The following is a 25,793-nucleotide window of genomic DNA, read 5'->3' as shown; positions in this document are numbered from 1 at the left end:
CTGACTAATAACACAAATGCCACTCAGTGTTTCCCAGCTTAGCCGAATCACATTTTATATTACAACGTCCATCAGGATAGCGATAATGCTACTTCGAATATGTTACAAGAGCAATTACTCTAGCTAGATGTTTCTCCCTAACAAATATGGTCGCGTTTTGTTATTTCATTTAAGGCAGAGCCCAGGTTCAGACATTTCTGTGTGTGTAGCAAGCTCAGTTTTCAGAATCATTACGGTCGGAAACTGCTGTTCCTTTCTTGGAAGAAAGAATTTGTCCTAGTATCCCTAATTAGCACTGAACAAGAACGGGGAAAAAACTTTCGTTGTGGCCTTCAGGGAGCTAAAGAATTCGCGCAAGGCGAGTTAAGGGTTCACGTGAAATTTTATTCCGGCTCCTCCAGTGTACGAGTTCGCGACCCTAACAGTGTCGCTGCACTCTGTAATTAAGACCGCTGGAAATACAGTTTTTGTACAGTTTGATCTCCTAGTGCGGTCAACGTTTTCGCCGACAAGGCTGAATCGCCGCAAGAGAGGCTATGCCACTAAAATGACACTGTTGTATCTTTGACACTTTAGAGAAAGGCAGCGAGGACATAGGTGACGTTTGACTTGCACGCACAAAGCACTAAACAAGTTCAGAAACGTATATGGGTCACTATACTATTTCGTAGAAAAGGCTTTCTTGCATTGTGTGAGCAAAGATCACAATCCTTCACGAAGTAATATTTTTATTGCGTACTATATTCATAACCGAATTGGGGACGAATTATAGAGCTGTGAGAAGTCAAAACTGAGGTATGCTGCCGGCATTACATTTTGTGTGTGTCTACTACTAATTCATGGTCGACAAGTTACCTGTGGTGCGTGTTGTGACAACGGTGCCAGATACAGGAGGCGCCGGGACTCAAACTCGTTTTGCGTAACGAAGAGAGGCGGGTCGCAGCGGCGAGGAACGCCGCGCTGAAGCAGCACGCGCGCGTCTGTCCTAAGCCGGCAGCCTCAGCGCCCTGCGCCGTCACCAGGCGCACTATGACGTCAGCCGGATACGTCATCACACGGGGAGGGGAATAGAAATGCGGAGGGGGGAACGAGAGAGAGAGAGAGAGAGAGAGAGAGAGAGAGAGAGAGAGAAGCCCCGCAAAGAGAGCAGCGCCAACTTTCCCGCATAGACGGAAGCCCTGGCCGCCATACTTTTTCCCTATACGTCATTCACGCCGATGCTGCAGCTCTAAGCTTAAGAGTATGCTATTTAACAGCGATATCTTCAATTTCAACTTCTGTCTTTAATTTTTAACATTACGCTTTTCAAAACTGATGCTGAATCGCCATTAGCTTGCATCGCCACTTAGAAATTTGCGGAACAGAATAAGAGGGGTCACTGAGTAATTCATTTGTGACGGCAGCTTTCATCGACTTCAACTCTGGCATGGAACCTCCACTTTCTGTCCTTGACTATATAATGACAGTGAGCACGAAAGCATCAAGTTTACTTCCCGTTTACGGTTAACACTTCGACGCTGCACATTTCAAACGATCCGAACAAACTTTACCAAGATAGTTAAATATGTATTTAACGTCACGACAAACGCGTCGGTTTTTTTTAAAAAGTGCCATAAACAGCAGTGTTATTAAACGTGCAAGCACTGGCTCAGCTATAATCTTAATTCGCTCACAGTTACGCTTAACGTCCCACCAGGAAAGCCATCCGTTGAAATTTATGTAAAGCACAAATGCTCGGAACCAAGAAAGCCAAACCAAAAACTGTACCATATTAAAGTATAGTACACATACGTAATGGGAGCAGTGCTATAGTAAGTAACATTTCAATGTAGCCGCCACCTTTTTCTATAATGATGCAAAGTTATTGAGAAACATGCAAGCGAAAAACACTAGCAAGAAGACCCTACGAAAGCCATTACAACTTTGAGCCAGGACAGTTGATAGACGTTAGCTAAGATATTTAAGATTGAGGCTAAATGCCCCGTCGCGACGAGGTCACAAGAGGTGGAGCGCAATGTCTGGTAGGGCACGGGCGGCATGGAAACATCCCGGCATTCGTCATAACTGATGTAGGGAAACGACGGAAAGCCTGACTCTGGACGGCCGGACGGGGATCTGAAGTAAGTTACTCCTGAATGCGAGTGTAGTACCTTAGCCATTCCGCCACATCGTCTGGTACAGATAAACTAAAGGTAGGCGAATTCCATATGGAGCAAATTCAAGTTTTGGCAGATCAGCAGGTATCCATATCCATTCCGGAATACGATACTGCATATTCCAAAGGGCACTATTTGGAACTTTGCTATACGTCTGTGTTTCCTACAGGAATTCAAGGAAGTAGCAGCAGTTTTCCACGGGATGCAGGACGACTGTGCGCCATAATAGTTCACGGCGATAAGTGAACTCCCCAACACGGAATTTATACAAGGATTCAAGCTCGCTTTTAGCAGGAGGAAAACCAATCTCACTTCGAGAAACTAACACACACACACTCTCTCTCTCTCTCTACCTCTCTCTCTCTCTACAAAGGAACCATCCCGACATTTGCCTGCAGCGATTTAGGGAAATGACGGAAAATCTTATCTGGACGGTCGGACGCGTATTTGAATCTTTGTCCAGTGTGTTAACAATTGCGTCCTTTCTGATCTAAACATGCCAGATTAAGTCCTGTTTTATAAGGAAACTGTGTGCTCTAACATTTCGTATTTCGCTAAGCCATTTTATTATTTCATAATTTAAAGGTCAGTGAATACGGGTTCCATTGGTTCCATTCAAAAGTGATCACCACACGAGTTAAATATATTTATCCCATTGAAAGTCGAGATGATAGATTCCTTTTTCGTAGAAAGCGGTAGGCCGCTGACGTCGCCACAACCACACCCACTCTTGCACTTCCTCGCCTGACAAAGGGAAGACCATGAATGTCTCTTCGGATCGCCAAAGATTTAAACATCACACGGTTGAAGATTTGCTGAAGCGTAGCCTTCGTCCTTTTGGCAGTGTGAGGGCGGTGTCATCGTGCAAGAGGATGAATCCGTCCGACATCATCATTCCTGGATATTTTGACTGTGTATGACATGCCGCAGTTTCTGCGAAGTGTCTGTATAGCGCTGCACATAGTCGTCCCACACACTACAAACTTCACGAGCAGGGGGCGCTTGCAGTCGAGGAGTACATCAGGACCTTACCGGAACTTGGAAGAACAGCTTTGGAAGTTTTTGATGAGGGATATGTGGCACGTTTCCACTGTTGGCTTTGCCGTTTGACCTTGGGCTATCAGAATGCTTTCGGAGGGAATCATCCTGTTGCACAATAACGCCCGCCTCCGCACTTCCTATCAGACGAAGGCTGCACTTCAGCGATTTTGTTGGGAGACGCTGAAACATCTGTGTAGCCCGGATCTTTCACGGTGTGGTTTTCACATCTTTGACGATCTGAAGAAAGACATATGTGGACGTCGGTTTCAGTCTGACGAAGTTCAAGAGTGGGTGCTGTTCTGGAACTGTCAGCGGCCGACCGCATTCTGCGAAACACGAATCTATCCGTCTGGACTCCAAGCGGGATAACATCTTAACGCGTGTGGTGGTTACTTTTGAACGGAACCGTTGTATGGTTCGATTGTGGCGGGTGTTCGGTTTCCATTTGTCTGTCCCTCGTTTCACGTGTAAGAAGACATCAGAATAGAATTTCCATAATGAAAAATGTTCGCACTGAGCTTGATAACCTGCAGACTCTTCCATTTGCATGAGACTACTTTCTGCTAAAGACAAAGCGGAAGAGCTTAAATTCTATTGGAATACTTGCCGTAAGAGAAATTCTTATATCCAGAGACCTAGTTTTCATATATAAATAGCTTTTTCTGCATTTAACAATCTCCAAGATTCTGGAATCGATATCGCAACTGAGAAAACGTTAAAAAATGTGCTTGCTGACTTATGAGCACAAATATACGAGTGAATGAGTTAAAAGCTTTACGGACTTACCACTTCCAACAACGGCAAGATACGGAACTTCTACCGACTCACCTTGCCCTGTGTCTCCGAACAATATGATTGGTAGAATATTTTAGTCTTCTTCCACACTGAACTAAATTATATACAGGTAAGCAGGACACTTATGACCAAATAAATATCTAGATGTAGTCGAAACAGCAAATTTATGGTAATTCAACAGGTAACGGGTTACACAAAATGTTTCTAATAAAATAATTTTTAAACAAGTAACTTATGCCAGTAACATTCAACTACTTTTCTCAGTGTGTAACTAGAAACATAATCTACAACATATTTTTGAATATTTTGCTGCACACTAGTACCTTAGCAAGTAGTGTATTTTCCACAGCTTCATTAACTATAACTTAAACGAGAGCTTCAAACGCAGCAATTTTTACATTTTGCTTCTCTTATTTCTGTTCGTAGTACTGTAGAAATGATTACTGTTTTCAATACTACTACTACTACTACTACTACTACTACCACCACCACCACCACCACCACCACCACCACCACCACCACCACCACCACCACTAAATTATTCAAAACTAATCCCGCATTGTGCTACTAAATGCGCCGTGAATGTAAACCCTACCCATAAATAGACCCAACGCTTCCTCCTAAATCGTGCTTTTTATTAAATAAACCCTAGTTACTTTCTTAAATATAACACTTTCCGTATTACCATGTCGTCGTACATTCATCTCTAAGAAAGATTTCTTTCCACCTCTGCAAGTCTTCGAATGATAAAAACTCAATATCTATTTATTCGGGGCTCATAATTATCTAGAAGTTACGCTCCGCCTGAAAGTGAGATTGCCGTTTATTTCACAGTACTGTAATGGTTGCAGAATAACGTTTATCTATTGTATCTACTATTTCGTAAGAGCTGATGTAATCAGCCATTTGATATCCACTCCTTGATTAACGCCGCCTCTGGGCTTCTCCATGCATTACGATCTACACTCCTGGAAATGGAAAAAAGAACACATTGACACCGGTGTGTCAGACCCACCATACTTGCTCCAGACACTGCGAGAGGGCTGTACAAGCAATGATCACACGCACGGCACAGCGGACACACCAGCAACCGCGGTGTTGGCCGTCGAATGGCGCTAGCTGCGCAGCATTTGTGCACCGCCGCCGTCAGTGTCAGCCAGTTTGCGTGGCATACGGAGCTCCATCGCAGTCTTTAACACTGGTAGCATGCCACGACAGCGTGGACGTGAACCGTATGTGCAGTTGACGGACTTTGAGCGAGGGCATATAGTGGGCATGCGGGAGGCCGGGTGAACGTACCGCCGAATTGCTCAACACGTGGGGCGTGAGGTCTCCACAGTACATCGATGTTGTCGCCAGTGGTCGGCGGAAGGTGCACGTGCCCGTCGACCTGGGACCGGACCGCAGCAACGCACGGATGCACGCCAAGACCGTAGGATCCTACGCAGTGCCGTAGGGGACCGCACCGCCACTTCCCAGCAAATTAGGGACACTGTTGCTCCTGGGGTATCGGCGAGGACCATTCGCAACCGTCTCCATGAAGCTGGGCTACGGTCCCGCACACCGTTAGGCCGTCTTCCGCTCACGCCCCAACATCGTGCAGCCCGCCTCCAGTGGTGTCGCGACAGGCGTGAATGGAGGGACGAATGGAGACGTGTCGTCTTCAGCGATGAGAGTCGCTTCTGCCTTGGTGCCAATGATGGTCGTATGCGTGTTTGGCGCCGTGCAGGTGAGCGCCACAATCAGGACTGCATACGACCGAGGCACACAGGGCCAACACCCGACATCATGGTGTGGGGAGCGATCTCCTACACTGGCCGTACACCACTGGTGATCGTCGAGGGGACACTGAATAGTGCACGGTACATCCAAACCGTCATCGAACCCATCGTTCTACCATTCCTAGACCGGCAAGGGAACTTGCTGTTCCAACAGGACAATGCACGCCCGCATGTATCCCGTGCCACCCAACGTGGTCTAAAAGGTGTAAGTCAACTACCATGGCCAGCAAGATCTCCGGATCTGTCCCCCATTGAGCATGTTTGGGACTGGATGAAGCGTCGTCTCACGCGTTCTGCACGTCCAGTACGAACGCTGGTCCAACTGAGGCGCCAGGTGGAAATGGCATGGCAAGCCGTTCCACAGGACTACATCCAGCATCTCTACGATCGTCTCCATGGGAGTATAGCAGCCTGCATTGCTGCGAAAGGTGGATATACACTGTACTAGTGCCGACATTGTGCATGCTCTGTTGCCTGTGTCTATGTGCCTGTGGTTCTGTCAGTGTGATCATGTGATGTATCTGACCCCAGGAACGTGTCAATAAAGTTTCCCCTTCCTGGGACAATGAATTCACGGTGTTCTTATTTCAATTTCCAGGAGTGTATGTTCATCATAGTACAGCATTCGATATCGGCAAAGAGGAAGATTTAATTCCTGATCCAAGATGAATTACGGAAGCGTGACAAATCATTGCGGAAAGCTTTCTGAAAAACTGAAGGAACTGGAACATCCTTTATTATCGAAGTCTCAAAAAACGTGACAATTTTTAAATACAGGATGGTAACCAGATGAATCAAAGTAAAAGAGATTAAGAACAAGCTAATGCGGACAGAAACGTAAGTAAGATATGGTTTGAGCTTCGATTTATACAGCTCATCGACTACAGAGGCATCATCTTAATATCCACCATCCTTGGATGTGAACATTGAAGAAATACCTGAAGTTATGGACACAGAAGTAGATAACACCTGTAGTCAAGTGGTAACGAAGGTTCTAAAATGGTTCAAATGGCTCTGAGCACTATGGGACTTCACATCTGAGGTCATCAGTCCCCTAGAACTTTGAACTACTTATACCTAACTAACCTAAGGACATCACACACAACCATGCCTGATGCAGGATTCGAACCTGCGACCGTAGCGGTCGCGCGGTTCCAGACTGAAGCGCCTAGAACCGCTTGGCCACATCGGCCGGCAAACGAAGGTTCTAGGAGAGAACAAAACACTGAGGTTTATATTTGAAGCTACAGTAATATTCTAGTGTGTACGAAGAGAATAACATCTTGAAAATGTTTACGTCTTACGACAGTTCGATACAGTCTACAGAAAATATTGAGGATCATCGTTCCTTAAGTCTTTAAGAACGTCGTTAAAAGACTGTAATTAAAGCCATTACCAGGCGACCCTTTCTGCCAGTAACCCGAGCATGCCGAGTTTCGGAATGGGTTCTATGCTGTTTACCTTACACAGGCCATTAAATTTTTCCTTGGAAAGACCACAGAATACATCAACATACAACTAGCATTGAGTAAATAGTGTAAAACATTGGATTCAGTTAACATTTAGGCAATCTAAGCCCTTACGAATGGCAGGGGCAGTTCGGAAGTAGCGACAGGTAATTGCAGAGGGCAAATTACTTAGAAATGACAGCGTAAGACTGTCCAGCAACGAATCAAAATCTGTACAGGATAGTGTAAAAATCTTAACACCGAAGATACATAAATGACAGGAAATTACACTTACAAGTGCTGATATTGCCAAAAGAGACCTGCCAAATTAAATGATTATTTTATAAACGCTTATGAAACACTCAGCTCGAATTTACAAATAATGAAACTTAAGTATCCACACCTACGTACAGCGTGAGGTCAGTACCAACTAGTGAACATGATGTAGTACACTTGATTGGAAGCCTCAAATGCAACATATCAGGAAGTGGAAGTATCACAATTCCTACTGCTTCACTAATTGCAAAGCCCTTGGCTCAGATTGTTAATGTATCATTCGTTGAGGGAGTGTTCACAACATATTAAACATCTAGAAAGTGATAACTTTTTTGGAGTGTGGTAACAGACGACGCCGTATCATCCTTTCCGCACACAAAATTGAGATTATTAGAACAACGAATCACCAAGTACGGCTACAATCAACTGAATACAGTAGTTACCAACATGGCTTTCGACCAGGTAGAAGTAGAGTAACAGCAACAATAGTGTCGAATAACATACGAGTAAATTGTAAGTACGCCACTGTGTCGTTTTATTACGCTGGCGACTAGTTTCAAACTACGAAGTTCATTTTCAAGTCCTGTCTGAGTTGACGTCAACACATAAAGGTTGGAGATAATTTATGTTATCCAAAAGATTTCTATATTGTTAGTCATGGAACACTTTTACATAAGTTCGGAAGCAATGGGATGAAAGCGACAGAAAGCAGGCAGTTTCAATCGTATTTGTAAAATAGATCATAAGCTGCGAAACTAATTCTAATCCAGTGACGTGCATTCAGGGGAATGCAACTGAAGCACTGCTTCGGTAACAGTAACTGTAAAGATTATTGTGCAATTAGAGCCACGCGTTAATTCAACGATATCTAGATAAAATAGTTACGTATCTTCGATGCGTTTATTACGTTAAATTATTGATAGTCCATTGCGAGACGAGCCGAAACATGTGCGTTTAGATTAACTGAGCACCGCAAGTTGCGCGCGCAGCTCTGTTGATCGTGGGCCGTTTGCACGTTTTCTGCCAGTAACGAAGCAGCGGGAGACTAGCCGCGCGGGCGCACCTCTATTTGCCACGGGCCGTGTTCGCGTATTACGGCCACAAGCGCTGCTAGCTTCGGACGAGCGTATAATGCAGAGTAATGGAATGTAGCAGTACACAATTATCTTGCTCACTTTGCGTATTTGCCGAATGTGTATGAACGTGTGTCAAGGTGCGAGGGTGCCGGGTTGTATCTAGTGATGTTATATAATACCTATGTGTCTACATGTATTATACGAGAGCTTATTTTCTAAGCCGTTGTCTGCGTTGTTCTTTCTCAAAATAGGAAATAACTAAATACAGATGGCTAACACCAGACCTAAGGAATTTTGTTCAAAAGACCAATAAACTTACTAGACATTGCCATTGTAATATTTATACCAAATGTGACAGATTAGCCGGTAGCGGTGACCTATATGCGGTGTTTCGCTGGTACTGTCGTTTGCAAAGGATAGAAGTACCAGCTGGACCAATACTGGGTATACGCATCTGGGAAATTTAGCGAAATGTACAACCAAGCACGGACTGTCGATCATCTACGATTGTCTGTAGCGATAGCTGCTTTTAAAGAAACAAACTGCGTTTGATGACCTGCTTCAAAATATTTATACACAACAGGCGGAACAGGAACTTTCTTAAAAGGCTTCTTATTGTAGTGTGTTTCCTGGGAAAACAAGAGTTGGCATTTCGTTAACATGAACGAAAATTCTATTAATTAGGGAAATTTTTAGATAAGTTCACACAACCTCTACTGTGTTTAAAGGAATTTCTAATCTAATTCAAAATCATTAAATAGAAGCCGCATGTGCGAACGTTTTGTCATATATAAAGCAGGAAACTGTGGATGTTGTTCTTGTAGAAGAAATGGCAGACGAAACATCAGCTGTTGCAAATAAAGCACAGTTTTCTACTGTGTGTTATGGAGGCGACGTACAGGAAAGATTCTTAGGGTTCTGTGATGTAAGTGGTGACAAACATGCCCAAGCCAGTGTAAAACTTACCCGGCACTTTTTATCTGCATTCAGATGTAACGAAAAATTTTGTTGCACAAACGTTTGATGGAGCGCCGACTATGGCGGAAAATCTGAATGGGATTCAAGCAGTATAGAGAGACACCATGAAACCATAGTTTTTCAATCTTATGCCCACGTACATAACCTCGTTTTGTCTCTAAGCATCAGCCAAGAAAGAAGTGTAAAATATTTTTAATTCGCTCAGTGAATTTGCAGATTTTTCACTATTTTCTAAACGTTTTAAATTTTTGAATATATTTTTTCAACGTTGTCTTCCACACGTCTGTCCAAAGCGATAGAATAACTCATCAAGATTGGTGAACACAGTACAGCAAGAGAACTAAACTCTGAGATGTGTTTAGTGACTTGCTAGAACATTCTCAAGAAATTTATTCAGATATTTTAGCACCAATTAACGGCTTTGACACTTCTAGAAGCTTTCAAATTTGTTTTTCTCTTTAACACATTCGACAAAAATTTACGTTCAACGAAGTGTTGCACAACGTCCTGTAGAACCAAACAAGTGTAATTTTGTACTGTGAACACAAAAATCCAAGAAACTCGCTTTTGAAGGGCCACACTACGCAACGACTGAACAAGTTTTTCAACAAACCGTGTCAGCCTTCGAAGAGGAAACTTAACTATAAAGGGATCTATTGTTAAGCGTTTGATAACATTGATAGCCACTTGAAGACTTCAAAATTACTGTAAATTGATATTTAAATTTGCCACATGAAAGCTGTGGGCAATAATTAAGTTTCTCCGAAGCAGCTTTCAGAGACCCTCGGATGCACATGCAAAGTCCTTCGACGATATTCGCCTGAAACCCCATCCACCATGGGTGAATCTGCGAAACTACTGCGCACTAATTCAATTCCAGACGAAAGTTTTCAGCAGCTTAATATGCTAGTGTAAGCAAGTACTTTATACAATACCTGCGAGTACGTCTTAAGTAGAAAGGTCGTTTTCAGCGGTGAAGATAATCAGAAGCTACTCTCTAAATACTACTGGAGAGTAGAGACTGTCTTGTCTTTACATTATTTCAACAAATCCACTCACTGGGAGAATTCAGAAAGGCCATTTTGGGGAGGTAGTTACCAAATTTGCTTCTCAGAAAAAGAGTGGAATTTTAATTCCATTGATCTCGCAGGTGATCTACCAAAGCGTGAAGGGTGAATGTAAAGCCAGAAACTATTTTATGTAAAGTTAGTTTGTAGTAATACAAATTGATATCAGGTCTAATTATTTAAATATCTATCCTTACTATGTCAACCCTTACCAGTTACGAGTGGTATCGAGATAAGTCTGTCCCTTGATTTACTGTTCTTCACTAAAAATATAAACATCGTAAGTTAACTAATTTATCTGACATGTCGGACGCTGTTGCACTGAATGATCTAAGGAGAAACACACAAAATACAGAAGGTTCTTTACTCGGACCTACCAACGAGTAACGATGACAGATGAAATAACCGACAACTTTCCAGCAACAAAATGATTTCGCCGGGTTTTCCCGAACCAGGGAAGGTTTTACTTATTTTTCGGTGTACGGCACCCCGAAATCCACGGTAACTGTCTGACCAAGGGAGTCTACGCACTAACATGGAGAATGTTTTCAAAGATTTTGACCGAGATGATTGCACATTGGTGAGGGCACCGTGTTTGCAAATGAAGACGTGGCAAAACTAAATGACTCGCTAACTAAGCTGCATCTGCAGAATTTTGGAAACGAATACGGGAAAACTAAAGTCGTGAGTCTTAATATCCGACGAATTAAATGTTAAAACGAACCACAAAAGTATAGCGAGGCGTGACCCTAACACAAAGCAGTAAGGATGCTTATTGGAGAGCATACGAACATAAACCTTGAAGAGACAATAGGTGGGTTAATGATATGAAGATGGCTGCATGGACAGTGATACCTGATGGCGCACAATTTATTGATGTTAATATGTAAGATATCTCCATTCTGCAATGGATGGACCGTGGCTGAAGGAAAGTACAAGCAGCTGGGTTTTGACGGTCTGTGTTGTTTACATGAACGTGCTGAGCAGAAACAGCTAACCGTGTCCCATGGCCTGTAGCCACTGCCCTCAGTCTACATCTCCCTATTTTGTTTCAACCAGATCAGACCAGCATAGCATAGTAAAATTAGCGTAGCTTAAGTCCAAGGAATTCTCACGTGGTTGTACTCCCTATCACAACCATACCGATCGTAAAATAGACTAACAGGTCACGAAGAATTTGCCGTGATACATGAACATAGCTAGACCTCAGTAAAGCTATGCTTACTGCAGCCTAACCCCAAGCTTGCGCGTTTCCAAATCTCAGGGCATGGGATCAATACGATCAGTTCGGTTTTGATCACGTGCTAGACGCATCCTCAATGTGTTCACTCTGTTACTACCGTATTATTGCTGTAAATTTTCAAAGTGCAATATGGAGAACTAACAATGCAAATACCATTTTGTAACTTCGTAGTCTACGCCCGTCGCTTTTACATTTCACTCTTCCGTGATCGCGAGCGCTTATATTTTAAACGTTACGTACTGACCCAGCCCCCACCGTATTACACTGCCAAATATTACACGCATTTGGTTCCACGTATACGGCGTGACTCTACATTTTATGATCGCGAATGTTTCACAACCATTTCAATATATCGAACAGGTTTGCAGCTAATGATAGCAAATGGAAAATGTTTTGCTATGTGGATAATACCGCTATCTATCGAAATGTAACAGCACCTGTATCTCATTTTAAGTGGAAAGGGACTGTTCTAATTGCCCCCGATAGCTCGTTAAGAAAGGAGCACAATAGCAACAGCGTAATTCCATTCTCACAAACTTTCGCACAGAAAAGGAAAGGAAACAAAGGAGCATGCTGGCACAGTGCCTTTTCAGTTCCACTTCCTTGGAAATATAGACTAATAGGGCTGAAACTGCACTGCGTCGGCATATTTTGCCCTCACCGTTGGCGCACTGTTCTTTATGGCGAAAAGTTTGCGTGGATATTGTGATGTGCCATATGACTATCTTTTCCACGAGCTATCGAACGCCGTTAAGTGGGATAGCAATCCCACACGAGCAGTTACTTCCATTTCTCGATAGATGTACTGATTTTACTTGGATTCATGGTGTGTAAACGCACCACCAGATACTATATACAATTATTTGAGCCACCAGATACGAAAATGTAACGACTACTTTTTAACAAGTTTGAAAAAAGGTATATTGTGGTTTAGTGTCCCTCGACGACGAGGTCGTTCGAGACTGAGCACAAAGTAAAATCACCGTGTCCAGTGATACGGAAACAGTTTTGTACTTCTCTCAAGTTTTTTTTTGTTTATAAGACTGCCAGTGTCACTTTCTGAAGAGTTATCTGACATTCAGCACGCCGTACTAAACGAAAATTTGTACCAGACCACTGAGACTAGAAATCAACCCCGATCGCTGACTTATTGGAAGCAGTCGCTATAGCCACGCAGGACACCTGAACACGACTAACTCTGGCATTAGCTTTCAGTGAAATGAAATAATCTTAAGGCAATATTGGCCAAGATACTGCATCTGGGGTTGTTCGGCAGCCCAGTTTTCGTTTGACGCCACTTCCGCAACTTGCGTGCCGATGATGAAATAATGAGGGCAACGTATCACCGAGTCCCCGAGCAGATAGAATCTCCGTCACGGCCGGGATCGAACCCCCCCCCCCCCCCCCTGCATGGCAGTCAGCAGTGCTAACTGCTCAAGTACGGAGATGGACAGCTTTCAGTTATGACGATAACACTGCAGGCTCTGTATACATGAAGAGGCTTTCACCGATACAATTCCGTGTCATATTACATTGATGCCGTTCTTATTTATTTCATTTCATAGAATTTAATTCAAGCGGTGTACTCAAGTTACCACTTTCGGGAAAAAACGCCTGAGAGTCAACAATAAACTTATGAAAAAAGGGATTTTTTAACGTTCAGTATTTGCTATTTTACCATCTACTAATATGAACTTAAGTTTTGCGAAGTCTTTTCTGAAGGACTTTGGAGTATAGCCTTGTAAAGAAGTGGAACTTAGACGGTAAGCAGTTCACACATGAAGAGAATAGATGCTTTTGAATTGTGGTTCTATAGGAGAATGCTGAAGGTTCGACGGGTAGATCAAGAAACAAAGAGGTGGTAAATCGAACTGGGGAAAGTAAGAAATTTATGGAACAACTTGACTAAAAGAAAGAATCGGTTGATACGACACATCCTGGGGCATCAGGTAATTGACTATCGAAGTGTGGAAAGGCAAAATTGTAAAGGGAGACCAAAGCTATAATATAGAAAACATATGCAAATTGCTGTAGACTGTGGTACTTACGCTGAGATGAGGTGTGTTGCACAGGACAGACTAACATCGAGAGATGCTCCAATAGCATCTGCTAGTGGAACTGATTCAGTTTTCAGAAGCGTTCCTCTAGAATTGAAAAATTTTCGCGATGGATCACGAATTTTCAGATCGAAGTTAGCTCTATTGTTGTAACCTCTTTACTTCTTTTTACTATGTGCAGCAGTTCAGAGGCTTTTTCTACCTTTTATTTGCATGTACAGGTTGACAGTTATACACGGATTCGTTTCCAGCGTTTTCGCATATACGGGACTTGAGTCTTAATTTAAGTGCTGCCATCTGTTTAACAGTACGCGGAAGTATTAACGCATTAGCGCCCATCTTCTGTTGTGTTTCTCGAAAAGTGAATCGTTAGTTCAGGTCAGAACATCTGTGACGGTACACTTGACATGGTCTGTACTTAAAATTTCAGGTAAAAGGAAAGAGCGTGCCTGTTGAGGAAAATAAGCCTGTACTAAGGTCGTATTGATTAGAAAGAGAAGTTTTGGATCGCTACGGAAAACCGACAGAGCATAACAAACAGTACATGCCTGTTTCTATAGATGCTATTCAAGCTAAACCCAAGACCTTGCAAGCAGATTTAACAAAAAAGGGCGATTCAGCACCTTTCTCGGCCAGATCAGGTTGGTGGCGACAATTTTAAGAAAAAGGCTATACTGCGAATCAAGTTTTCAACCTTTATGAAGCGGGCTTTTTTTTTAAACTGATACCTAGCCGCACCCTTTATATGGAAGAAAAAACAGCACCTGGATTTAAGGATGCCGAAAAGCAGTGCAACCTTTTACGAAGAAATGCTGCAGGGGATTTCAAATTAAAACCCGTGTGATGTGCCACTCTCAAAATTCTATGTCTCTAAAGGGTTGTGACAAGAGCAGACTCGGAGGTCTGTTAGTGTATTATTGTGCTTCACTATTAATTTGTAACGGTATAAATTTTGCATTAAAAAGCATTTCAGAAAAACTGGTATTCTTGGCAGAAACACTAATAAACACGACAATTTTAAACTTAATATGTGAGTAAACCAGAGCCTAACCCCGTATTTTACACACAAAATACAGCTCGCTTTACGAGAATTCGGTATGCGCAGCGATTCCGCGTAACGTTACTATCGCGTACAACGAGATTTACCTGTACCACTGCAGAGTTCATTTTCCATGTAGCTACAATTCCTGCCGTCAGAGTTCTATGAATTACGTATTATTCGCGCTGTGGTTGGTGGGAGCGACCGTAGAAGCATTATGCACTCGGTCGCTTCGATCAGCCACCGCGCAGCAACTTAGTCCGCGCGAATAATAGTGTCGTCTTATGGCCGTGCAATTTTGGCTCAAATGGTCCCACAAATAGTGAGGAAAAAATGGAAGAGGGGCATATGCTACTAAGAGGCGGCTCTATTTATGCTGTGAACGAGTAAGTAATACCGCAATCTGTGTGTTCCAAGACATTTTGAAACAACTTCAAGCTTAACTATCTCTTTAACGATAATAGGCATACACTGGGTCCGATGGACCCGGAGAGAATGAAGTTTTAATTGCTATATGGAAGAAAGTTTGGCCCCGGTTCATCCTTGCAATATCAGTAACACAATGGTACTATCAGAAGAAAGTTTTAGATGTGACTGTTGTTCTTTAAACCACACATTTACGTAAGCTGGGTCCGATGGACCCTGTGGTTTATGTTGTGTCATTAAATTACACTGTGTTGTAATCAAATACAGTTTTTTGGAATTCATAGAATACATTACTGGCACAGATATGCACTGCTGTCACCGCAGAAATTACATTGACAACTTACAACTTGTTTAGCTGTAATGATCATCTGTAAAATAAATATAACACCAGCTGTATTCCTACAATCCATAGAGGAAGACGGTACTTGGGTTATTTCTTCAAATTATTCTTTTTCAGATAGAATATCGGAATCTGCATCTAAAAAATGAGGAGGAAAGTAGACAGCATACTTTTTGAAGACCAGGTTTTAAATCAGTTGATAATTGGTAGAAGAATACTATTTCCTATCAGACCTAGGTACTGCTTCGGACGAAAATCAGGATATTGTTCCTCAGGCAGTAGCATGCAACTCTTTGGTGGAAAAATAAAATGTGGTGGCAGCGTAGGAAATAATGCCTGTGAACAAGTAAGCAGAGCTGCTAACATATTTGCTACAAGGGTACGCTTTGCAGTACGATAATATGCACAAACCACCCGTTATTTAAAATTTCGTATTAGGCATAACTGGTCCAATGGCTCCAAGATATGTAAATGTGCACAATATAAAGGGCACGAATAGAAGGATTAAGGCTTTAGAATTGTTCCTACTCTACACTGTAACTTCGACACAGGTTTGACTGGATAAGAATCCTTTTACGGGGCATGTGTAGGATTTGTTAGCAGCATTGAGGTTAACAGTGATAGGTGTTTTCCCAAAAACTTTTGTAAACTGTTTCATTTGCATCCGCTGCTTCGGAATTTAATTCGTATGTTGAGCTCTTGCGCGGCATGTATTTACGCTCGCAGAAGCAGCAACAAGCGCCGCCGCCTACTGAGTACTGACATATCTTCGGGAGAAGGTGTTTGGCAGGAAGCGGCGGTCGCCGGGGCCCCGAGGCCAGGTGCGAGGTAGCGGCGGCGCGCCCGCTCTGTGTATAATTGGCGCCGCCTTGGCCGGCTCCGACGAAATTCCGCAACAACGGCGCTCCCTATTTTTAGTGGTAGCACCAGGTCTATTATTTTTAGTCGTATTCGCCACGGGAGCGAAACGCACGCACGCAAACTGTGCGCCAACCGAGATCGTATTCTAGATCTATATCAGGACCCTGCCAAGAGCAGACGCTGGAAAAAACTACCGCAGACCGACGGGGGAGGGGCACCCGACCAAAAAGGAAACTTTTTGATACGCTCAGTAGGCTGCAGAGATGCTGACATGACGCGAAGGAGATCGTTCCACGGAAGTCAGTGCCTCATCCCCTTCGCATATAGTGCCGCACTTGTTACGACACCGGTGACATAAGGCGAGTCACGTGTTTCTCTGCACTGGTCAAGCTGGAGGCGGCTGTAGGGTCTCGACAAGGACAATAATCCTTCCACGTACTTCCTGCAACGTTGCGTCACTCAGTATCCTTTAAACGACATTCTCGTTCAGAATATAAACATCGAGAAACTTTCACGACTTCACGTACATTTGCTGATCTACATGTACCTCTACATCCATACTCCGCAAGCCACCTGACGGTGTGTGGCGGATGGTACCTTGAGTACCTCTATCGGTTCTCCCTTCTATTCCAGTCTCGTATTGTTCGTGGAAAGAAGGATTGTCGGTATGCCTCTGTGTGGGCTCTAATCTCTCTGATTTTATCCTCATGGTCTCTTCGCGAGATATACGTAGGAGGGAGCAATATACTGCTTGACTCTTCGGTGAAGGTATGTTCTCGAAACTTTGACAAAAGCCCGTACCGAGCTACTGAGCGTCTCTCCTGCAGAGTCTTCCACTGGAGTTTATCTATCATCTCCGTAACGCTTTCGCGATTACTAAATGATCCTGTAACGAAGCGCGCTGCTCTCCGTTGAATCTTCTCTATATCTTCTATCAACCCTATCTGGTACGGATCCCACACTGCTGAGCAGTATTCAAGCAGTGGGCGAACAAGCGTACTGTAACCTACTTCCTTTGTTTTCGGATTGCATTTCCTTAGGATTCTTCCAATGAATCTCAGTCTGGCATCTGCTTTACCGACGATCAACATTATATAATCATTCCATTTTAAATCACTCCTAATGCGTACTCCCAGACAATTTATGGTATTAACTGCTTCCAGTTGCTGACCTATTTTGTAGCTAAATGATAAAGGATCTATCTTTCTGTGTATTCGCAGCACATTACACTTGTCTACATTGAGATTCAATTGCCATTCCCTGCACCATGCGTCAATTCGCTGCAGATCCTCCTGCATTTCAGTGTCCAAATACTAACAGTCAACGGCGATACATTTGAATTTCATAGATTAACTGCGTCAATTTCATACCTTACTGCGTTATCTGACAGAAATCATTGTATGCTTTATGCAAAATCGTAGCATACGAAACTTCAACATCCGCACCATGTCACTGAATATCTCAAATCATTTAAAAATCCCTTCAACGAATCTAACCTAATGAGGGAGCATTTTGTTACTACCCGCATCTAATAAAATGTAATTTTCATTTTTATAACTTTTTCGATATTAACGGGTGCTTTCTAGCTTCAATATCGATTTGGAAGAAATAAAAATATTCCGTTATTTTCCATAGTTATGTAGATTAATACCCCTATGCAACGCTTAAGCTTTACACCATGGTCCTAGTTACGCTTCGTGGTTCACAAGTGAGTTCATTATTACGCAACCCGTGGTTTGGAGATATTGCCCATCTACGAACAAGTTAACACGTAATCTTAAGCGCCCCCTTAACTCAAGATAAGGAAAATATACCCAAAGCAACTACAGTTGTCTATGAAACGCTTTGGAGACACACAATCCTGGACTGTATTACCACCGTCTGCCCACTGGCAAGCAGGCTTGGCAGCAGCTCACTTGGCAACGAGCAGTCGATGATAGTGGTAGACCTAGCTTGAGTTTAAGAGGGACTGAGTGACTAGTGAATACTGATTCTCCTTTCGTTGTTATCGCCTATTACAGCTTCGTGAGGCACTTGCTCGCAATGAGTTGCTCACTGCCTTGTAAAGACAAGCCTGCAAGTTTCAACATCTCACGATTTAACAGGTCGGCCGGTCGCCTCTACATGTATCACTTGTTTTAAAAGACATCTCACGAAAACTGCTACTGGCGTAAGATCTGCAACTTGGCCAATGTGGGGGGAACGTCCTATCGTTTCCACCCATATATTATGGAGATGATTCCAGACGACCACCGACTAGTGGTGGAGCACTGCCAAATCGAAGCATCCTGCAGCGGACCATGTTCCAGCAAGTGTTTTCATCACTGAGAAATTGCACTAGTACGCTCCAGTCGATGTCCACGGAGAATTTATAATAGACGATTCACTAAAACGTGTAGCGAACATAATTTCGTGTAGGTTCATGTCCCAATGTTTTTGTCTTAGTCCAGACCTGCACCATAACCTACGACAATGCAAGTAACATTCTTCGGAAACGAAAACTGTCTCCTTGCCACATATATAACTGGAGATAACGTCCATGGCAAATGGGCTATTGCGAAGCCGCGTTTTCCGTGGACATATTTCGGGTATAAAATAAATTTCCTCCGACTTAGTGTGGATATCCTGTTGTGTAATTCACTTCTCCGTTTTTACGAGTGTGATCAGTTTCCAGTATTGAATTAAGACTGGCGCCAATCGCCCGAAAACGTGCTGTTACGGACTACGCCAAGGTACCTACGTTTGTTAGATTACTGGGAACATACTGAACTACGCTAGACTGAAAGGGGGTGTGTCGCCCTGCATAAATCACGTAATCGGACATCGATCGTGTATCCAGCCTCACATTGGCTTTTAAGGCTGAGCAAATATTTTCAACTTCTACGTGAATAGCGGTGTTTATGAACGATATTAACATTCGAAAGAATACTACGCAGACAAGTAACAATGAGAACTATAATTCCATACAGCCAGAAAGACGTCACTCCCAGCTGTACAGTTACCCATATTTTCCAACGTGGGAAGATTCACCAGCTTTCAGTAAGAACGAAGATACGTGTGGACATATATGAGAGAGATATAAGTTTATGAAACTCTGACTATGGCCATAATCATATTGCAGTGTGTATATTCAGAAACATCCCAGTAATTACGAAAGTGCCTTTTAGAAAGTAGCCGACAATTACGACGGCAGATTTGTGCGTATACCACTAACATAGTTAACGGGGCTAAGAAATATGCCGACAACGTTTAGCTGTTTAAGAACGGGATAACCATGTTACGTTTGGAGGGCCTCTTTTTTTTTTTTTTTAACAAGCAGAACATGGTAGCCAGCAGACTTGCGCACCTGAAACTTCGATATTACAGTATGAAGCAATCAGGAATTCTATTAAGTTGTTTCTGGACGAGTTCCAACGTTGAATTCGGAGCGAAAACTTTGGAACACGTGTCATGATTAAGAGATTCCGAGAATTTATAGCTCAACAAGAGATGCATGTTATTTACGTGTGGATTTCTATTTTTCCACAACTAAAACACAAATTTAAAATAAGTAGCGCGTGAGAACCACGTCCGTGTAGTCTTCTGCCTAATACTCGTGTTTCAGAAACCTCTACAGTCTACACTGCCGCAATATTTTACATTTTCTGCACTTTTAAATCAAAATCTAGTTAAAGCGTTTCTCCATATGTTTCGCAACTACTGTAACCTTTACTTAATACAAACTTTCTATACAGCAATATAGATACATGACCACCTGCTTCACAGCGTGTTTCACCTTCGGAACAATAGCAATTCTGAGTTGCACTGAATCGCCAAGTCCTTGGTAGGTTCCCGGAGGAGTGTGGCGCCAGACGTTTACACCCAAGACACGCAGTTCACGTAAATTACGGGTCAGTGGTTCATGGGAGCGTTGCTCGCGCCTGATAGTGTCCCAGATGTTCTCCATCGGGTTAATATCAGACGAATTTGGCGGCCATGACAACGTAAGGTCATTACCACCGTGGCGGAGCAACATGGGAACACGTAGCGGGAGCTCTGCTGCTAAGATGCATGTTCAACAATGTGCGCTAGACGATGCGTTTCTGAACCCTTGGGTCTGCACTAGCATGTTCTCGTGAGGTATGCCACACACCGCCGCCTATCCCGCTTTGCAGAGGGAGTCCACAGAGGCTCAGGGACAGTAGCGCGTAAATAGCCAATCACCTTCGGCTTTTGCGAGATGCTCGGTCCCAGAAGCTGGACCATCACAATCCGTCCTTCACTGGATTTCCCCATTAGTACTCCGTACTGTCGCTATCGTCTGCCCCTTCGGAGTATACTTTCCTTACAGCGTCACGCCAACAGGCAGTGCTCAATCTCGCGCTGACCAATGGCCATCATAGTGTTGTTCTAATAATAATAATAATAATAATACCGTTTAGGATATGTAGGGAATAATGTGCTACAAAATAATTACTGGAACAGAAATATAATTTCAAAAACACTGCACCAGCATTTGTTAAAAATCTGTCCGGCGACAGTCTTACTTCATATTCCAACTCCATGAAGCAAAAAAAGCTAGAGAACGGTCTAGAGCCCTGCTGAGTAATGGAAGGAAAACTGACGAAACAGTGTCGTAGCACATTTTTCAATGTAGTTATTTGCGTTTCCATGGCAATGTAATTATCTCGTGCTACGATGTGGAGCTTGTCAGTGTTCAAATATAGAATACTTTCTCAGAGAAAATACAGTAACATACCGGGATGAACTACTTTTGTTAGCGATACCTAGTGTCTCCCTACAGTTTTTCCTTGGCTAATGTACAACTTACCTGCCTTAATTACTATAAATTTACACCAAAACGTTCTGCATCTATATTTCCACTACTATCCATCGCATAGCTTTATTTGGAAGAACAAATTTTTACTTATCCTTACGCATCAATACACCTGAACGGCATTCCACATATGGAAATAAACACTCCAAGAAACTTTCTGCTCGCACTTGTTCATTAGCCAACAAATGAAGCAACTATCAGGCAACCGGCGTTCGGTAGTACGGCAACAAGGTCGTGCATTCTATTCAACAAGCGTTGCGCTAATGCGTCACTACTTCTCAACGCCACAAAGAATCTAGGTGATACAGGTGTTACTTAAATGAAGACGTGTGCTCAAAATTCTTACCGATTACACTCCTGTGACATCTGGGGAGGGGGAATTGGACTTACATGCGACGATGCGACAAACCAACCTTTCGCCAGTATTGTTGCAATATACACGCTGCAGATAGTAACTGGCTATAAGAACACACATTTATTGCGCCGTATAAACGAGAAACAGTTTCATACATGATTATCTCATCGTAAGTCATGACGCTACATCATAGCTGACAGTTTCGATTTAGTTGTTTCATGTATCAAAACTGCGACATCTCGCTTTGATTTGGAACAAGCGAAAAATATGGCAAACGCTCCCCTTTCACATAATTTGTAAAGCTATAATTTTACATAGTTATTTATTCTTAATTATGTCAAATTTCACCTATTTTTTCTTGTACAGAAACAGCTGCGATAGTACGTGCTACTCGTACGAAGATTGCAGCCTAAATGTTAGTATCAACGTTCTGAAGTCACTATATCGATATGCAATTCTCGTTAACGTCAAATGCTTCACTAGAATTTAATCAATATCTGTAATTGCTTACGGGAAGTACATTTCCCATCTTGTGCAGTATACATACGTTTAATTAAGACATACTAAATTCGTAAACACTTTCACTCCCCGTTTGCAAGTACTGTTCGTAATTTTGACACGGGTACACTACAGAGCCAGAACGATTACACACGATAGTGAGAGGGAAGCGTTGAAATTTACCACAGAGCCTACACAGCTCTGACCCCCAGAACTGAAGGGAGCATATTACATACCCGCAGAACGAACAAGATTTAGTAATGAACCAAAAGCTGTCTTCTCCACGAACGAGGAACGTCGTTGGCGCCGGTTTAAAGACTCCATGAACTGAACATCAAGCTTTCGACATGGTCAACCACAGGACCCGAAAAATTATAGACTTATTCAGCGTGTGCCCGTCAGGGTGATAGTAATTATAAGCTATCTACGTATACTTTTCGCACTTCATCTGCGAAGTGTAGAAAAACTGAAGCGATGGTCACGAAGAGCTAATAGGATTCCCAGGAATATATAATTTTACAACTTTTAAATGTTGAAGAGCAGATTTCACAAACTGATGCGACAAGTGAACTTAACAATTTCACAATATTCTGAACTGTCAAACACGGTTCAAGCATCTTTAATTACTGAATTCGGTCAGGTACAGGCTCCTAAATGGTGTACACATTTGGTGGAGCTTTTGTGTTATCGTGGGCGACTGAGCAACAGTGTCTGGGCCGTTCGCCGGGTACACTGGTGCTCGGACAGCCGATAAGCCCGGGCCGGCCGTGCAGCCAGCTCGCGACCTTTGTCGTATCCCACCCGCGCACACTTGCCCTGTTCCCACAGCATAGGCCAACGACGCTTCCCCTCTATACACAGGCCGCGCTGCTTAGAACCAATTAATGAGGGCTAGTAAACTACGTCCAGAGCATGTAAACTTTCATGATACACTTAACTAAGTTGAGTTGGTACGTACCTAGTGCCAGGGACGTGAATAGCGAGGAGGTTGCGGCGTGTGTGTCTGGATTCTTACCGCTCCGATCAAGAAATCTTAAACAGATGAACTGATAACCGCCATGTTAGCTTCCCACGCTTGTAAGATATTACGTCATTTCTTGGCTGCCGCGCGGTCAGTGTAAACGCATGCTCTACCCGTGACAACGCTGACGTCACACACCCTCTGCCACCCACTGCACTGTGACTCACGCACGCGATCTGCTGAGCAGCTATGACATCATTTACGTGCCGGCATGTTATGAGCTGACAGATACACGTCGTCCGCGAGTATGTCCCGTGCGTCAACAAATACTGTTATCTGACACTACCACCACATCTCTCGGCAGAAAAATTTTCGTGCCGGTATTTTGTATATTCTAGTATTCCATGAAGCAAACCACGACTTATTTACGGTCTAATATGTGTACTGCAATTGCCACTAAGTTCAATGTCCTGGAACACTACATTTATAGTACTATTTACGCCCCAAAAATCGAATCTGTATTAAGTCACGACGTCTAACCCAGCAAGACATTGATAGATAACATGAACGGAAAGTTTAATTTCTTTCCCACATGCACTTTGACCTTTGCGGAGCTTGATTTATGCAACAGAAAGACCGCATAACTATAGTAGCCTACGTCCACTTTTAAGTTCCGTTTTCCGTAACGAACAGCACTGACATTCAAATTCGAAAGCACAGCTATTAAAACTGACTTCTTGGCATTTCCGCTTCCTCGTTGCTTTCAAGAACGGATGTTAAGATCAGAAAGAGTCCCAGTTAAATTTACACAACGTGCTCGTAACCTACGTCTGTACGAATTTTTGCAGAACATACAATTCAGGACATTTTAAGTACCTACGGTAACGCTAAATCAATGATTAGTCAAGTGAATTTATAAACTAGTTACATGCTTAAAGCCAAGACAGTGTATGGGACCTCTACGTGACCACTATTATCAGACAGACCATTAACGGTAGCGATCCAATGAGATACTTGTCCCAAAATACACTAGCACGTGTGAAAAGTAAATAGATAAGAAAAAGATGAAATTTGCAACAAGAATATCAGAAATACAGTTTTACCCATAAATTAACACGATGTATTTATCAGAAATTCAATTCTAGTGACTTTATAGTGATAGGTACCAACAATATAATAATTTTCATATAAGCAACGAAATACCACAATGACACTGTGAAGCGATCATTACGCAGCAGTTTGTTATACTTTTAGACAATTCGTACTACGAATAACTTCAAAGCTTCATTTTGTTACTCATCCCCCTGGGCACACCATAGAAAATTGCCAGGGGAACTTAAAACATATATTTAACTGCCCAAGGTTTATCAACTCGTGCTCTTAAGAACTTAAAGGTTATTAATACGAGCCCTTCGAAAAGTTTTGACCTTATCCGAAGAAAGAAATTAAAACTGTTACATTGTTGTACATGTGTCTTGACGCTACTTTCAGGCAAACGAAATAATTTATCGAAACTTATGTTGGGACGAAAACTACCCGTACTGAGCTAAACAATCAATACAAAACTTGAAATTGCGATTGTACTCACAGAAGAGTAGGCCGGTGCTCCGCCTCAATTATCCTAGAAGTCGATGACTTACACCACCTCACACAAACCTCACGACCACCGCCACTACCAACTAACCCAACTGAACGCTGCAGCAGGACTGTGCTCGGCCGACAGCACCGCCTCTGGCGGCGTATCCGCGAGTCGATCGATACTAGCGCCTCGTCGTGGTTAGATGACGAACGAATAGCCGCGTCTTCGTCTCCTTTTTAAATCGTGACGACTTTACGTGACTGAACTACGGCAGCTACACAGGACAGAAGCGCAAATAAATTGAAGAAAACTTGTTTACGGTTACTCTTGATTTCAGTTAATTGTTTTCTTTTGTACATATTGCTGTAACATAAAGGAAGACCGTAAAATGTTTGTTTCAGATACGGTACATATACAAAATTGCAAGTACATTGCAGTATCACCAGCAACGGTCTGATTATGAGTGAGTCTTACATCATAAGAGTATATATTACATTTCGTTTTCGTATGTTTACTTTCGCCTGTAGATATGCAGCAGTCTTTCATTGAGTAACTTGAAACACAACAGCGTTTAGAAAGAAGAAGCTGTTGCGTAAAACCATACATTTACTATGTCTAACAAACATAAGCACAGAAGTGGTACAATACTGTAACTTTTTCGGTTCTATAATATATTTAATGAGCAATTCTACGTCTTTGAAATTTTTTTTATTAAAGCTGAAATGAACGGAATATGAGATTCCCTGCACTTTACCTTCATAATGCTGAGCTGTTATGTGTTCTGATACTTGTTAGTCTCCTCTTTCTTTTAAAATTAGACTCAGAAGATGAAGTCAAGTTTCTCAAACATAACTCGAAATTGTGAACTACGCCAGGTCTTCGGTAAGGCACTCCACGCTGATACATTAACGCTGAAGGTAGCAAATGTCTTCGCGTCCAGACTGCCGCAGTGCGAAGTTTTTTCAAAATTTTCGCTTTGTCTGTACAACTCCGGTTAAAA

The 25,793-nt window shown here is 42.7% G+C and overlaps 1 protein-coding gene across 4 annotated transcripts in view; it reads right to left on the bottom strand.

Annotated features, from left to right (window-relative positions):
• The window catches only part of LOC126470151 (plasma membrane calcium-transporting ATPase 2-like), a 374,428-nt gene extending 349,501 nt beyond the window's left edge, over positions 1–24,927 (bottom strand). For all 4 annotated transcript variants that reach the window (XM_050097768.1, XM_050097769.1, XM_050097766.1 and 1 more), the window contains exon 1: positions 24,803–24,927. The gene's annotated coding sequence lies outside the window, so the exon portion shown is untranslated. The remainder of the gene's footprint in view (positions 1–24,802) is intronic.
• Between the last annotated feature and the right edge of the window lie 866 nt (positions 24,928–25,793).

This window comes from Schistocerca serialis, chromosome 3, assembly GCF_023864345.2.
Source record: "Schistocerca serialis cubense isolate TAMUIC-IGC-003099 chromosome 3, iqSchSeri2.2, whole genome shotgun sequence".
Classification (NCBI taxonomy): Eukaryota; Metazoa; Arthropoda; class Insecta; order Orthoptera; family Acrididae; genus Schistocerca; species Schistocerca serialis.
The sequence above is the reverse complement of the archived record's forward strand: the minus strand, read 5'-3'. Positions and strand labels throughout refer to the sequence as shown.